The following is a 15,517-nucleotide window of genomic DNA, read 5'->3' on the forward strand; positions in this document are numbered from 1 at the left end:
TTGTACCTTGGGGAAGTTTTTAACCAAAACTGGTAAGAATAAGCTCAGGGGGTCTTTCATGCAGGTCCCCACATCTGTACCTTAGAGTTCAGAGTGGGGAAGGAACCTTAACACCCTTGGTGACAGCAAACTTATGGCTGACAGATATTTGTCTAACTAGTTTTTTAAAACCTCCAGTGACTGGGATTCCACAACCTCTCTAGTGACCGATTCCAGTATTTATCTATTCTCAAGGTTGGAAAGGTTTTTCTAATATCCAACCTAAGCACCCCTTGCTGTAAATCAAGCCAATTACTTCTCCTACCCCAGTGCACATGGAGAAAAATTTATCACCATCCTCTGTATAGCAGTCTTTAACATAGCTGAAGACCAGCCCCCAAGTCATCTTTTCTCAAAACTAAACATGACCAATTCTTTTAACCTTTCCTCACAGGTCACAATTTAGAATAGTAAGGTAGCTTTGTGGATGTTGATTCTCAATGGATATGAGCAGGGCATGATTGCATTTGTCAAGGGAGAGAAAAGAATGGTGCATTAATTCAGACAGGAGATGATGAGAGCCTGGATAAGGGTTTTAGCTGTGTTGATGGATAGGAAAGCCTGTATCTTAGGGAGGTTATTGCAGAAAGAAAATACAAGATATAAGCTGCACGGGAGGACCTAGAAAGAGTCCTGTGTTGCAGCATATGTGCAGTGTACAGACGTAAGTGACAGAAAGGATGGTGGTGGTGTCTGCAGTGATACAGAAAGGAGGTGCGGGGTGGCTTGGGGGAATATCAAGAGCTGTATTCTGGCCATTTTAGCTTTTGAACTTGAGCTGATAGCCAGACATCTCTGAGGAAGTGTCAGAGAGACAGGCTGAGATTTCAGTTTGGGGAGAAAGACAGGTCTGGAGCAGAGAGTTACATCTGTGAGTTGCCAGCAGAGATGGTAGCCAAATTTGTGTTTGTGGATGAGATTACCAGAGATCAAGTACACAGGAAAAAGAGAAGCGGACCAAGGACAGAGCTTGTGTAAGGCCTGTACTGGAGTGGGGATGAGAAGGATTGTCCAAGGACACACTGAAGGAGAGATCAGAGAAGTAGGAGGAGAAGCAGAAGAGGATAAGGGAAGATCATATTTCAAGAAGATGACCATGGTCAATAGTGTCAAAGACAGCCGACGGGTCAAGGAGGAGGATGAAGTACTGGCTGAGCTTCATTAGAGACTTTGGCAAAAGCAGCCTCAGTGAAGTGCTACAATCTCCGGCTCCCTGAAACCTGTAGTTCCTACCCCCACCAGACCTTCCTACTTCCTAGACCAACCACTCTCCAACCCCGTCACTCCCCTGTCCCTCTAACTGCAGTGTTCCCCACTCCCAGTTAACCCACTCCCTACCCAACCCTCCCTCAACAACAGCACCACTGCTGGGCCCTCCACCCCCTTTTCCCCATTCCCAGTCCCCCATTTGCCCAGCTCACATCATTACCAGCTCAAGGGAACTCCTCTCCCTGACACCCTCCATCCACCTCCTTCCATTGTGTTGGGATATTTTAGGGTTAAGTATAAAAATAAGCTGCTAATGTGCTAACATGACATTGGGGACAAAGGCATATGTAGGCAGTATTTCTTTGTCTAATACATAAGTTGCAGATTCTTCCCTTCTCTGTTGCTTGTAAGCACTGATAAGGATAGGTTTCAGAGTAACAGCCGTGTTAGTCTGTCTTCGCAAAAAGAAAAGGAGTACTTGTGGCACCTTAGAGACTAACCAATTTATTTGAGCATAAGCTTTCGTGAGCTACGAAGTGAGCTGTAGCTCACGAAAGCTCATGCTCAAATAAATTGGTTAGTCTCTAAGGTGCCACAAGTACTCCTTTTCTTTTTACTGATAAGGATGCAGCTGCAAGAGAAATGTCCTTTGTGTAAATGAAGGTAACATTCCTTTTATCTTCCCCTCCCTCCCTTTCCCAGCTACATAAACAAGCCCTGGCTCATGGCCTCTTCCTCCCTCCCTCTCCTAAGAACTGTTAATTAAGGAAATTTGTAGCAACAATCACTGCAAAGAAATGTATTTTCAAGGTAAAAATGTGTGTATAATATGCATAATGCTGTAATCAGTCAATGGGGTGGGTATAATCATAGTATGGGTGTTTCTATTACTTAATACGGGTTTTTGGGGTGTTGTAACAGACGTAGGTGTGTATTTACTAACATAAACAAAAAGAGTGTGTTGTAACTAATTCAGTGCTTACTGGACAATTGGGTATCACAATAAAGGATTCCATCTACTCAATCCACCTCTGGGGCAACCTGCTCTTTTTCTTCTAACACATTGTACCCAAACATCCCTGATTTTCTCTAATGTTAGTCCTCCACACCCCATTCCCCTTCATCCCCTCTGCTCTCAGCCCTCCCACCTACATGTCACTCCATGAACACCAGCTCCTCATCATCTTTCTCCCCTCCTCATCCTCTCCCTTGTCTCAAAGACTCCTGAATGAGACCCTCACACTGTCTCCAGTCCACAGATGGGTGCACCTGATTGCCACATTCTCCATGCATTTAGAAAGTTATCATAACAGACCACCAGCTGCACTAGATTTAAGGTTCAGCATTACTTTCTGTTTAAAGGCCAACTATTCTAATTTCTCTAAAATGTACATGCTTACTCACATTGGCCTGAAATACACTGCTCATCATGTGGGTGCAGGACAGGGTTAGTATTCCAAAGATGGGGTTAATTGCTCCAGAGGTTCCTGAGCTACAGCCCTCTGAAAACAAGGTTTTGACCAAAATCACCTTGCTCTGATAACATTCTCTTGCACACAACTGAGGCTCAGAACTGTGGTTCTGATTATCCCCCAACTGCTAGACAGTTGGCAACTAGCTCAGCTGGTCTATGGTGCAAAATGCCTGTTTGGGGGAGCAGTACCAAACAAGTTAATAACTATAATGCTTGGAGCTTCAGATCAGCAAAAGCCAAATGGATAAGAACGTAAGAGGCCACACTGGGTCAGAACAATTGCCCATCTAGTGCAGTATCCTGTCTTCCGGTAGTAGCCAATGCCAGATGCTTCAGAGGGAATGAACAGAAGGAGCTTTTCAAGTGATCCATCTCCTGTCATCCACTCACAGCACGTGGCAGTTAGAGGCTTAGGGCCACCCAGAGCATAGGGTTGCATCTCTGACCATCTTGGCTAGTAGCAGTCGATGGACCTATCCTGCATGAATTTATCTAACTCTTTTTAACCCAGTTATAATTACAGACTTCACAACATCCCCTGGCAATGAGTTCCACAGGATGACTGTGCACTGTGTGAAGAAATACTTCCTTTTGTTTGTTATCAATCTGCTGCCTATTAACTTCATCACGTGACCCCTGACTCTTGTGCTATGCAAAGGGGTAAATAACACTTCCTTATCCATTTTCTCCACACCATAGTTCCACCCACCCACACCCCATCACATGAGAGCAGACAGGAAGCATCAGGGTGAGGGGAGAAAAAAGCCCCCCCTCCCCCAGCAGAGTGAGGGGGCAGGAGTCTTCACATTCATCACTCATCTACCAGCCAGAGGCTGATACAGGAGATGGAGCCCCCAGCAGGGTCCAGGGACAACTCCCTGGTGTGAATCGCAACACCCTCCTCATTGCCAGCAGCTGGATAGGAGGGGATGGGGTGTCTTCCCTGAGCTTCACTGGTGGGTGCCCCTTTATATCTCACAGCAGCCTCTGGCCAGTAGGTTCAGGCTCCAGTATTGAAGCCTAGTAAATTTCCCTAACCCAGTCCAGGGGGTTGTTTCCTGCTTGGCCAATTAGGGAATTCCCACCCACAAACCATAGGGGTCTGTTGCCGAGATCTAGGCATCACAGTAAATAAATCTCTGCAGATTTATCATACCGTGTCCCACTCCCTTTCTCCACCCTGTGTATTTCCTGACCCCTCCCACTTCCAGACTAGCCCCCTCAGAAGTGCCCACCTCTTCTGTATTTACTGCCCTTCTCCCTCCAAAGAGAACCCACCAGCAACTCCCTGACAATCCCTACCTCAAATGGCTCCACTGCAGCCATTTCTTTTCCCTGGCCCCCAGGACAGAATGAGCTGGAGCAAAACATGGATGTTACGCTGCAGCCTGCTAGCGCAAAAAGGGCAATTGGGGACACGTCAGAACAGGAAATAATTTCACAGCACAATTCACTCCAGGCTCTTTCCCTGCACAGGGATGGGGCACAGAGCAGGGGCGGGCAAACATTTTGGCCTGAGGGACGCATCAGGTTTCTGAAATTGTATGGAGGGCCGGTTAGGGGAGGCTGTGCCTCCCCAAACAGCCAGGCATGGCATGGCCCCCACCCCCTATCCCCACCTGCTTCTTGACCCCAGATGCCCCCCCGGAACTCCTGCCCTATCCAACCCTCCCTGTTCCTGACGGCCCCCCGGGGACCCCTGCCCCATCCACCCCCACTGCTCTCAGTTCCCTGACCCCCGGCCCACCAGGGACCCCTGCCCCATCCACCCCCACTGCTCTCAGTTCCCTGACCCCCTGCCCCTAACTGCCCCCCCTCCGCCCCATCCAACCCCCTGATACTTCCTGATTGCCCCCCCTGGACCCCTGCCCCATCCAACCACCCCTTCTTCCTTACCGCCCCCAGACCCTTCGCCTCTAACTGCACCCCACCCCTAACTGTCCCCCACCATCCCATTCAACCCCACCTCTCCTTCCTGACTGCCCCCCTGGGACCCCTGCCCCCATTCAACCCCCCTGTTCCCCACCCTCCAACCACCCCATCCCATCCATACCCTTGACCACCCCCTAAATTCCCCTGCCCTCTATCCAAACCCCCCCACTCCCTGCCCCTTACCATACTGCCTGGAGCACCAGTGGCTGGCACCGCAGCTGCACCAGGACAGGTGGCGTGGCTTTGTGGGAGGGGGGACAGCAGGGGAGGGGCCGTGGGCTAGCCACCCAGACCAGGAGCTCAGGGCCCAGGCCAGATGTGGGCTGTAGTTTGTCCACCTCTGGTCTAGAGTGTCATGCAAATAGAACAATTCAAAACACAGTAAGGGGGGGGGGGGGCTGTTATCTACCCAGACATTTGTTATAAAAGGAATTCAACCAGACATAAAGTGTCCAATAACTTCTTGGAATGTACAGGGGACACCTGTTTTCTTTGAGAGGATGGAAGCAGTAACTGGAGGATGAAGGAATGCGTTAGGAAACTGAAGGGTAAAGTAATATAGGCAAAAGTGATGAGAAAATGATCAATGTCATGGTTCTATGAGAAGGAAGGCATGAGAGCAGCAGAATAAGGACAGTGGACATCCAAAAGGCAGACTACAACCGACACAAAGAACTGGTAGGTGAGGTCCCATGGGAATAAAATCTCAGAGGGAGAAAAGAGTTCAGGAGAGCTGGCTGGCAGTTCCTCAGAGACAATATTAAAGGAGCAGCAGCAAAGGATGTGAAGGAAAGACAGAAAGAGTAAGTGGCCAATATGGTTCTACCATAAGTTCTTTCATGACCAGAAAATAAAAAGGAATCCTATAAAAAGTGGAATCATGGAGAAATTTCTATGGATGAGTACAAAAGAATTGTACAAGCCTGAGGAGACAAAACTGGAAACATTAACTCACAAAATGAGTTAGACCTTGGAAGTGACACAAAGAAAGCAATAAGATAAATGTTCTATGAATATATTAGACAGAGGAAGGAAAATGTAGGTCTTCTACTTACCAGAGAAGAAGAAGAAGAAGAATAGATGACATCAACAAGATGAAGATGTTTAATGCCTTTTTAAATGTAATTATCTAAAAAATGTAATTGTGACTGGACACTTAATTATTTTTAACCAAGAGGGGGAAGGAACAGAAACCACAATGGGGAAATAAGAGGTTGAAAAAATATGTACATAAGTTAAATTTATTAAAGTCAGCAGGGCCTAATGCAATTCATCCTGGGGTACCTATGGAATTAGCTGAACTAATCTTGGAACAGTTAACAATGAACTTGAACAACTCCAGGAGGATGGTTAGGTCCCACAAGACTGGAAAAGAGCAAGAATGAAGACCTGGGGAATAAAGGCCAGTCAAGCCTAATTAAGATACCCAGAAAGAAAACTGTATTAAACAATCAATGTATAAGCACCTAGAGGATAGTAAAGTGATAAATTATAGCCAGCATAGATTATCAAATACAAACAATGCCAAACCAATCTAATTTCCTGTTTTAACAGGGGTAACAGGCCTTATGAATCTGGGACACACTGTAGACATGACATATCTTTATTTTTGTAAGGCTTTTGATAGAAAATCCCATGACATTCTCATCAGCAAACTAGGGAAATGTAGTGTACTTGAAAGTCTGTACTCAAAGAGTAATTACTAATGGCTCACTGACAAACTGGGAGGAAGTACCTAATGCTGTCCCACAGGAGCCAATCCTCGATCTGGTACTACTCAATATTTTCATTAATGACTTGGATAATGGAGAGGAGAGTGCACTTATTAAATTTTCAGATGACACCAGGCTGGGAAGAGTTGCAAACACTTTGGAGAACAGGATTAGAATTAAAAATGACCTTTATAAATTAGAGAATTGATCTGAATGAAGAAGATGAAATTTAATAAAGACAACTGCAAAGTACTACATTTTAGGAAAGGAAAATCCAATGCATGACTACAAATTGGGGACTAACTGGCTAGGGGGCAATACTACTGAAAAGGATCTGGGGGTTATAATGGATCACAAATTGAATCTGAGCCAGCCATGTGATTCAGTTGTGACAAAGACTAGTTCAGTACTGGAATAGGTTACCGAGGGAGGTTGTGGAATTGCCATCATTGGAGGTTTTTAAGGACAGGTTGATCAAACACCCCAGTGTTGGGGGCTAGAATGGATGATCTCTCATGGTTCATTCCAGCCCTACAGTTCTCTGATTCTATTCCGAGGAAATGTTTGGCCATTTTATTACACCACTGACCCGGCCCACCCCACTAGTACTAAACAGCCAAGACATTTTGAAACCCTCCCAGTAACAAAGTCTAGGAACCAAATACAAGACAAGAGCAGAACAAAAGGAGTGACTGGGGGATTTCCTGACATTGTCCCCAGGGCAGCACACTCCCACAGCAGGGGGCACAGGCAGAGTCAGGAATTGGCTTTTCCTCTCCCTGCACTTCACCTTATTCACTGGAAAGTGAATTTTCCCAGGGATGCTGTGCTAAGTCTGTGTGGGCACTTTAGAGATCTGGGAATCTCTCTCCCCAATTATTTCTCCCACTGCCCCTATCAATCTCTCTCTCCTTTTTCTCTTTGTGTTTCACATCTCCTGTCTCTCCCCCTCTTGCAGACAGACAGCCATTCCTGGGTGTTCACTCTCCTATGGCTTGACCGGCTCCTGAAATTGCTAAGGGGAGGAGAGATGTTGGGTAAGGAGGGGCTGTTTGTGCACAGTCACTTTCATGCCTATCCCCAGCACATTCCCTGAGGTCTCTATCAATCACCTGGAGTCTCCGACTCAGATGTTGGTGTGGGCAGAGCCTAGGGCTGGCCCATGGAGCTAATTACAGCTGGAGAAAGTCCTCACCTTACCTAGGCACAGAGGAAGCTTCACTCCAAGTCATTCCCAAGCCCAGACCCCATCAGGGGAACAGCAGCTGCTCAGTCTGGGCTCCCAGATCACAGTGTGTCTGACCCAGGAAGCTCAACCCTGAGAAGAGGGAGACACACAGTCAGACAGGGCCTGAGGGCTCCCCCCCTCCTTTAGCAACAATTGAACCCCCACCCCCACAGGGACATATCCTGATTTTATTTGCCCCCATGTTAATCTGGAGTCACTCCAGGTTCTTCCTTGAGGTGTCTCTTGATTAACTCTAGTCTCAGTGAGATCAGAAACATGGCTCAGGAGGGATGAGGCCAGAATCCTTTCCTGCTCCCTCATTCCTTCCCCTTCTTCTGAGAAGGATTCATAGCAACAGTTTTCCCTCCAAAACCTGATGTTCCTCCAGTTTTGAAAATGGGGAGAGAAGCAAAGTCTGTCTTGATTTCATATCAGTAATTGATAAATGGATAGGGAGTTATCAGCAGCCCCTGCCAGCCATTCACATGGGGGGGAGCCCTGAGTGAGGCTTCTTTAACAGGAGAATGGATGGCATGGAGGAGCCAGATTTTGTAAGAAATTTCCATGCCCGGTGACTGACAGAAAATGGCCAATAGGAACCCACTCCAGAGACAACTACATCTCAGCACTGGGCGAAGCAACCCGTCATGGAGACCATTTGTCATGGGGGTTTGGGATACTGCTGGTGAACATGATAAGGGGAAAGTGAGAGGCTAATACAGTAGCATGGAGATTTTCAGCCACTCTGGGTACAGCCAGGGCAGCAAGGAGGCAGTCCTAGAGTGAGTGCCCATCATGTGCCCCCTGAGGAAAAGAAGAGGTTCCAACCAACTGTCCTGTGAGCAGCTGGGAGACACCATTCCCCCAAACAGGGGTAGATCTCTGGCTTTGGTGTATATTAAATATGGGGCGAGTCACTTTCATCAGCAAACACTTTAATGAAGATAAAGAGGAAAAGAAATGAGTCTCAAATGAGAGGAGAAAGTTGACCATTTAACTACCCGCAACTGCCAGTATGGAGAATGACTAAGGCAACAAATTCCCTCCAAAACATGAGGACTTGATGCAACTAAACATGGGAACGTCTCCAAACACGAGATGCTTTTTAACAGATATTTAATAATTACATGGAAAACGACAATATCTGACAGCTGATGTCTATGTTAAGTCATTAAAGAGAAAAGGGTGGAAATCTGGGGAATTTTGGATCAATTTTCACAAAGTAGAGCAGAAAGTGGAAAAAAATGTGAAGATTTTATATCGATAGTCAATAGTAGGTAAAGAGGTAAAATGAGAGTGAATTTCATATTGTTACTTGACAAATTGAGAGGAAAATGGGAAACATCTGCAAAACTTTTCTACATAGATTCAAATATTTGAGAAAAGGTCAAAATCTGAGGATATTTTATGTTAATATTTTAATATTAGTGAGACATGGAAAAAATCTCAGGGAATATTAAATTAGAAATAGATAACTAAAGAGAAAGGAGGGCAAGATTTTAGGATATTCTCCGGAAGAAGAGATCTGTGTGTAACTCAGAAATGTATCTCTCTCACCAACTGAAGTGGACCCAATAAAAGATATTACCTCACTCACCTTCTCTTTCTAAATGCAAAGCAATGCACATTGGAGAGAGAAACTAGAGCTACTTATGAACTTGACAGTATCAAATGTAGCCCATATAGCTAGCTTTAGCATTTATTTTATGCAGCAGTAATGCAAGGAACCCACAGACCTGTCTCCTGCACAACATTGGCATCAGCAGTTAGCATAAGGCTTGAGGTCTATGAACTCTGGCACAGATAAATGGCCTAAGGGTCAGCCTTAATGTTTGGGGAACTGGAAATAAGAGTGTCTAAGGGGCAATTTCATCTGTAAAGACACCAGCAGACCAGAGAAACATGAGCTAACACCAGCTTTAGGATAGAACATCCACAGATGTCTGACCACAGGAGAGCCATGGCAACATACTGACACAAATGACACCAAGATAAGATCATTAATACACTAACCTACAGGAGCACACCCCAACATTAGTAGGGAGAGGAAATACAAATGAGAAAGAGAGGAGAAACCCCTACTGAACATGCATTACACGTAGCGACATCAGTAGAACATATTATAAGCTACACAACCCAAGAAAAGGATCTGCATGTTGCTGTAGACAGGTCAATTAAAAGCTCCATTCAATGCACAGCTGCCAGCAAAAAAGCTAACAACATGTTAGGATTCATAAGGAATTGGATGGAGAATAACTCCAAACATTTGTATATAAATCAAGGGAATTAAAACCAATAGTAAAAGGTTCTATAGCCATATGAATAAGAAGAAAACAAAGAAAGAAGAAGTGGGACTGCTAAACACTGGGGATGGAGTGCAGGTTAAGGATAATCTAGGCATGGCCCAATATCTAAACAAATACTTTGCCTCAGTCTTTAATGAGACTAATGAGGAGCTTAGGGATAATTGTAGGATGACAACTGGGAAGGAGGATATGGAGGTAGATATTACCACATCCGAGGAGAAGCGAAACTCGAACAGCTTAATAGGACTGTCATAAATATAAAGGAAAGGGTAAACACCTTTAAAATCCCTCCTGGCCAGAGGAAAAATCCTCTCACCTGTAAAGAGTTAAGAAGCTAGGATAACCTCGCTGGCACCTGACCAAAATGACCAATGAGGAGACAAGATACTTTCAAAAGCTGGGAGGAGGAAGAAAAACAAAGGGTCTGTGGCTGTCTGGGTGATGCTTTTTACCGGGGACAGAACAGGAATGGAGTCTTAGAATTTAGTAAGTAATCTAGCTAGGTATGCGTTAGATTATGATTTCTTTAAATGGCTGAGAAAATAAGCTGTGCTGAATAGAATGGATATTCCTGTCTGTGTGTCTTTTTGTAACTTAAGGTTTTGCCTCGAGGGATTCTCTATGTTTTGAATCTAATTACCCTGTAAGGTATTTACCATCGTGATTTTACAGAGGTGATTCCTTTTTACTGTTTCTTCTATTAAAATTCTTCCTTTCAAGAACTGAATGTTTTTTTCATGGTTCTTAAGATCCAAGGGTTTGAGTCTGTGGTCACCTATGCAAATTGGTGAGGATTTTTACCAAACCTTCCCCAGGAAGTGGGGTACAAGGGTTGGGAGGATTTTGGGGGGAAAAAAGTTTCCAAACAATGCTTTCCTAATAAAATAAACGCGGACAAACGTTTGGTGGTGGCAGCAGAAGTCCAAGGGCAAAGGGTAAAATAGTTTGTACCTTGGGGAAATTTTAACCTAAGCTGGTAAAAGTAAGCTTTTAGGAGGTTTTCATGCAGGTCCCCACATCTGTACCCTAGAGTTCAGAGTGGGGAAGGAACCTTGACAGGGACCAAATCCGGGGGCCCAGTAATCTTAATCCAAGAAGATTAAAGGAACTAGCACATGAAATTGCAAGCCCATTAGCAAAGATTTTTAATGAATCTGTATACTCGGGGGTTGTACAGTATGACTGGAGAATTACTAACATAGTTCCTATTTTTAAGAAAAGGGGGGAAAAGTGATCAGGGTAACTACAGGTCTGTTAGTTTGACAAGTAGTATCTGTCTGTAGTATGCAAGGTCTTGGAAAAAATTTTGAAGGAGAAAGTAGTTAAGGACACTGAGGTCAATGGTAATTGGGGGGGAAAAATACAACATGGTTTTACAAAAGGTAGATCATGCCAAACCAACCTAATCTCCTTCTTTGAGAAGGTAACAGATTTTTTAGACAAAGGAAACACAATGGACCTAATTTACCTCCTTTTCGGGGGGAATTATTAGCTAAGCTGGAAAAGATGGGGATCAATATGAAAATTGAAAGGTGGATAAGGAACTGGTTAAAGGGAAGACTACAACAGGTCACACTGAAAGGAGGTTACTAGTTCCTCAGGGATCGGTTTTGGGACCAATCTTATTTGATCTTTTTATTACTGACCTTGGCACAAAAAGTGGGAATGTGCTAATAAAGTTTGTGGATGACACAAAGCTGGGAGGTATTGCCAATACAGTGAAGGACTTGGGGGGAGGGATAGCTCAGTGGTTTGAGCTTTCGCCTGCTAAACCCAGGGTTGTGAGTTCAATCCTTGAGGGGGCCATTTAGGGATATGGGGCAAAAATTGGGGATTGGTCCTGCTTTGAGCAGGGGGTTGGACTAGATGACCTCCTGAGGTCCCTTCCAACCCTGATATTCTATGATTCTATGATCATACAGGAAGATCTGGATAACCCTGTAAACTGGAATAATAGTAACAGTAACAGGATGAAATTTAATAGTGAAAAGTGCAAGGTCATGCATTTAGGGATTAATAACAAGAAGTTTTGTTATAAACTGGGGACACATCACTTGGAAGTAACAGGAGGAGAAGGACCTCAGAGTATTGGTTGATCATAAGATGACTATGAGCTGCCAATGTGAAATGGCTGTGAAAAAAGCGAATGCAGTCTTGGGATGCATCAGGCGAGGTATTTCCAGTAGAGATAAGGAGGTATTAGTACCATTATACAAGGCACAGGTGAGACCTCATCTGGAATATTGTGTGCAGTTCTGGTCTCCCATGTTTAAGAAGGATGAATTCAAACAGGTACAGAGAAGGGCTACTAAGATGATGCGAGGAATGGAAAACCTGTCTTATGAAAGGAGACTCAAAAAGCTTGGCTTGTTTAGCCTAACCAAAAGAAGGCTGAGGGGAGATATGATGCTCCCTATAAACATATCAGAGGGATAAATACCACGGACGGAGAAGAATTATTTAAGCTCAGTACCAATGTGGACACAAGATCAAATTGATATAAACTGGCCATCAAGAAGTTTCGACTTGAAATTAGACAAAGGTTTCTAACCATCAGAGGAGCAAAGTTCTGGAACAGCCTTCCAAGGGAAGCAATGTGGGCAAAAGACCCATCTGGCTTCAAGACTAAGCTTGATAAGTTTATGGAAGGGATGATATGATGGGATAGCCTAATTGTGGCAATTAATTGATCTTCAACTATTAGCGGTAGATATGACCAATAGCCTGTGATGGGATGTTAGATGGGGTGGGATCTGAGTTACTACAGAGACTTCTTTCCTGGGTGTCTGGCTGGTGAGTCTTGCCCACATGTTCAGGGTTTAGCCGATCGCCATATTTGGGATCAGGAAGGAATTTTCCTCCAGGGCAAATTGGCAGAGGCCCTGGTGGTTTTTCGCCTTCCTCCGCAGCGTGGGGCACGGGTCACTTGCTGGAGGATTCTCTGCACCTCAAAGTCTTTAAACCACAATTTGAGGACTTCCATAGCTCAGACATAGATTAGAGGTTTGTTACTGGAGTGGGTGGGTGAGATTCTGTGGCCTGCATTGTGCAGGAGGTCAGACTAGATGATCATAATGGTCCTTTCTGACCTTAAAGTCTATGATTCAAAGGGGACAGCCTCTAATATCCTGGGACCACCATGGCTACTACAGCACTGCACACAGAATATTTTATATCTATCTTTGAGAACTGGGGAAGAAATAGGTCTGAAAAGAAATATTTGATAATGAGAGAAAAACACCTGGATCTGAAGAGTTTATAGTAAGTGAGTGAGAGTAGTTGGACAGTTTGACTGGATTGTATATGGAAGTTCAATAAACAGAGAGTAATAATTTCCCCCACACACCCACACCATTCACATGGCAGCAGGGAGCCCCTTGGGGAGGTGCTTTAAGAGAGTATGTGAGGGTAATATGGAGCAGGAAAACTCCCTGGCAGTAGGGAGGAGGCAGCAGCAGGGGCAGGCAGGTGACTGGCTCCTGGGGGGAGCTGTGTTGGGCAGTTGGGGGTAGCAGTAGCCAGAACTGTGTAACCTTGGGCTGGACAGTCTCCACTGGGGACTTTTTCCTCCCACCCCCTTCCTTACCTTGTTGCTGGCAGAGAATGGCCACCCCATCCCACCCCAGAGGCAACTGTGTCTCAGGGCTCTGCAAGCTGCACCCATTAAGCCCCTTCTCGTTTGGGGAATGATTCAGGACAATTTCCCAAAGAAAGAAAGAAAAATTGCTGCAGGTCATACGGGTGGGAAAATATCCCAAATCTGAGATTGTTAAATTAACATTGGAGAATTAAAGAGAAAATGGGGCAAACTCTGAAAAGGAGAACAGAGAAAGTGTCGATAATTGCTCCATCAGCACTGACCCTTCATGGAGCCATTGCTGCTTTTACACCTGAAAGAAGACTTCCTTTCTCTGACTCCTGCCCATGGGGCCACGGTCGGACGTGGTGACCCAGAGAAGCTGACTGGGGGCTGATGCAAGGTAAGCAAAACCGAACCAGCCTCCCAGGGTATTGGGTTGGAAGCCGAGGGGTGGGGGGGCTGGGTTCCCCTACATGAGTGGTTCTCAACCTGGGGTACACGTACACCTGGGGGTACACAGAGGTCTTCCCGGGGGTCCTTTAACTCATCTAGATAAATGCCTAATTTTACCACAGGCTCCAGAAAAAGCACCCGTGAAGTCAGTACAAACTACATGCCCACACAGACAGCGACTTGGGCGCACGGCTCCATGCTGCGGGCCCTGACAGGGACTCGGGGGGGTTCATTCCCCGTTGATGTATTTGCTAGTTCTCGGGTATAAGGAGACAGGCCCCAGCCAGGCGCAGTCCCAGGGCGCAGGGACACGCGGCTGTTTCTGGGTCGGACCCGCCAGTGGTCCGCTGCCCGACACCAGCCCCTGAAGTCGCCCTTGGGCACGAGAACCCCCCCCCGACCCCTCCCTCCGATTGCCCGAGGCGAGAAGGAGGGGGCTGGTCTGGGTCTCCCTGGTTACGGGGAGGGGGGCAGTCGGAGCCGGGGGGCAGTTCCCAGGGACGCTGCCCGGACCACGGGGAGCAGCAGGGCCGGGCCGAGGCTGCCCCGCAGCGCAGCGGCCCGGCCGAGAGGCGGGGCCCCCACGGACCAAGCCGCGGCTCCGGGACACGAGAGTTCGCGTTCGGAGCCCTGGAGGCCGGCGCCGGCCGGGGCGGGGCGCAGGGCCTGGGGGGGTCTCTGGGTGGCAGGGGAGAGGGGACGAGAAGTTGCGTGTGTGGGAGGGGGTGTCAGGCTGACCCCTTACCTGAGCTGGAGACGACGGAAGCGCCCCGGGGCAGGCTGGGACTTGTAGTTCCTGACTCTTCTCGGAGCGGAAGGAAGGAGCCGGTTCCTCAGGCACGGCGCGCGCCCATAGCGCGGGAAGCGGAAGTGGGCCATCTGCCCACGCGCCCCCTGCCTATCCACACCGGGAAGCGCAGTCTCTCTCTCGAGCTCGGCCTTCTATTGGAGGAAGGGCCGTAAACGCGTCAATTCGCTGCGCCCTCCCCGCTTCCTGATTGGCGGAGAGACGGCGGGGCAGCGCCGGGCGGGCAGGTCAGAGGTGCTGCCCGGGCTCGGGGGCTGCAGGCCTCGCCGCCCTTGGGATCCGCTGCGGGGCGGTCTGCGGGTCCTGTCGCGGCGCGCGCTGCGGCCGTTGGGCTGGAGCCGTTGGGCTCCGCGGCGCAGCTTGGAACCCTGCTGGCCCCCGCCCGGGCCCCGGGGGGGGGGACTCGCGCCCCGGCGCTGCTGCGGGTGGCGGCCGACGGCGAAGGGCGGGTCCCAGCTGCACGGACAGCGGGGCAGCCAGCGCCGAGCTCGCAGGGCCGCGGCAGGGCCGGGTCTCGGTGCAGCAGGCGGCGGGGGCGGTGCGTTTGGGATGCTGGTGCTGGCCAGTGGAAATGCTGCGGTCAGTGGGCGGTGAGGGGCAGCCCCGCACAGGGCCGGGGTGTTCAGGCACCCAGTTCTAGGCACCCTGGAGCATGTTAGAGACAAAAGGCAAACAAGGACCCAGCCCCCTGCAATGTCCCTCTCCTGGGATCAGACCCCCTGGGCACACAGGAGCCAAGTTGGGCATGGGGTGGCGGGTCCCACAAGGCCGAGGCA

The 15,517-nt window shown here is 47.6% G+C and overlaps 1 protein-coding gene across 3 annotated transcripts in view; it reads right to left on the reverse strand.

Moving 5' to 3' along the window:
• Window positions 1-14,963, reverse strand: part of LOC311511319 (uncharacterized protein) — a 37,318-nt gene extending 22,355 nt beyond the window's left edge. Inside the window, exons 1-2 of one of the 3 annotated variants that reach the window (XM_084611802.1) lie at window positions 14,679-14,963; window positions 7,567-7,684 (exon numbers count right to left, since the gene is read on the reverse strand). The gene's annotated coding sequence lies outside the window, so the exon portion shown is untranslated. Of the gene's footprint in view, window positions 1-7,561; window positions 7,685-14,678 lie in introns of all 3 variants that reach the window. The other 2 variants (XM_084611803.1, XM_084611804.1) reach the window with 2 other exon arrangements.
• Between the last annotated feature and the right edge of the window lie 554 nt (window positions 14,964-15,517).

This window comes from Lepidochelys olivacea (genome assembly GCF_965140295.1).
Source record: "Lepidochelys olivacea isolate rLepOli2 genome assembly, chromosome: 22".
Lineage (NCBI taxonomy): Eukaryota > Metazoa > Chordata > Testudines > Cheloniidae > Lepidochelys > Lepidochelys olivacea.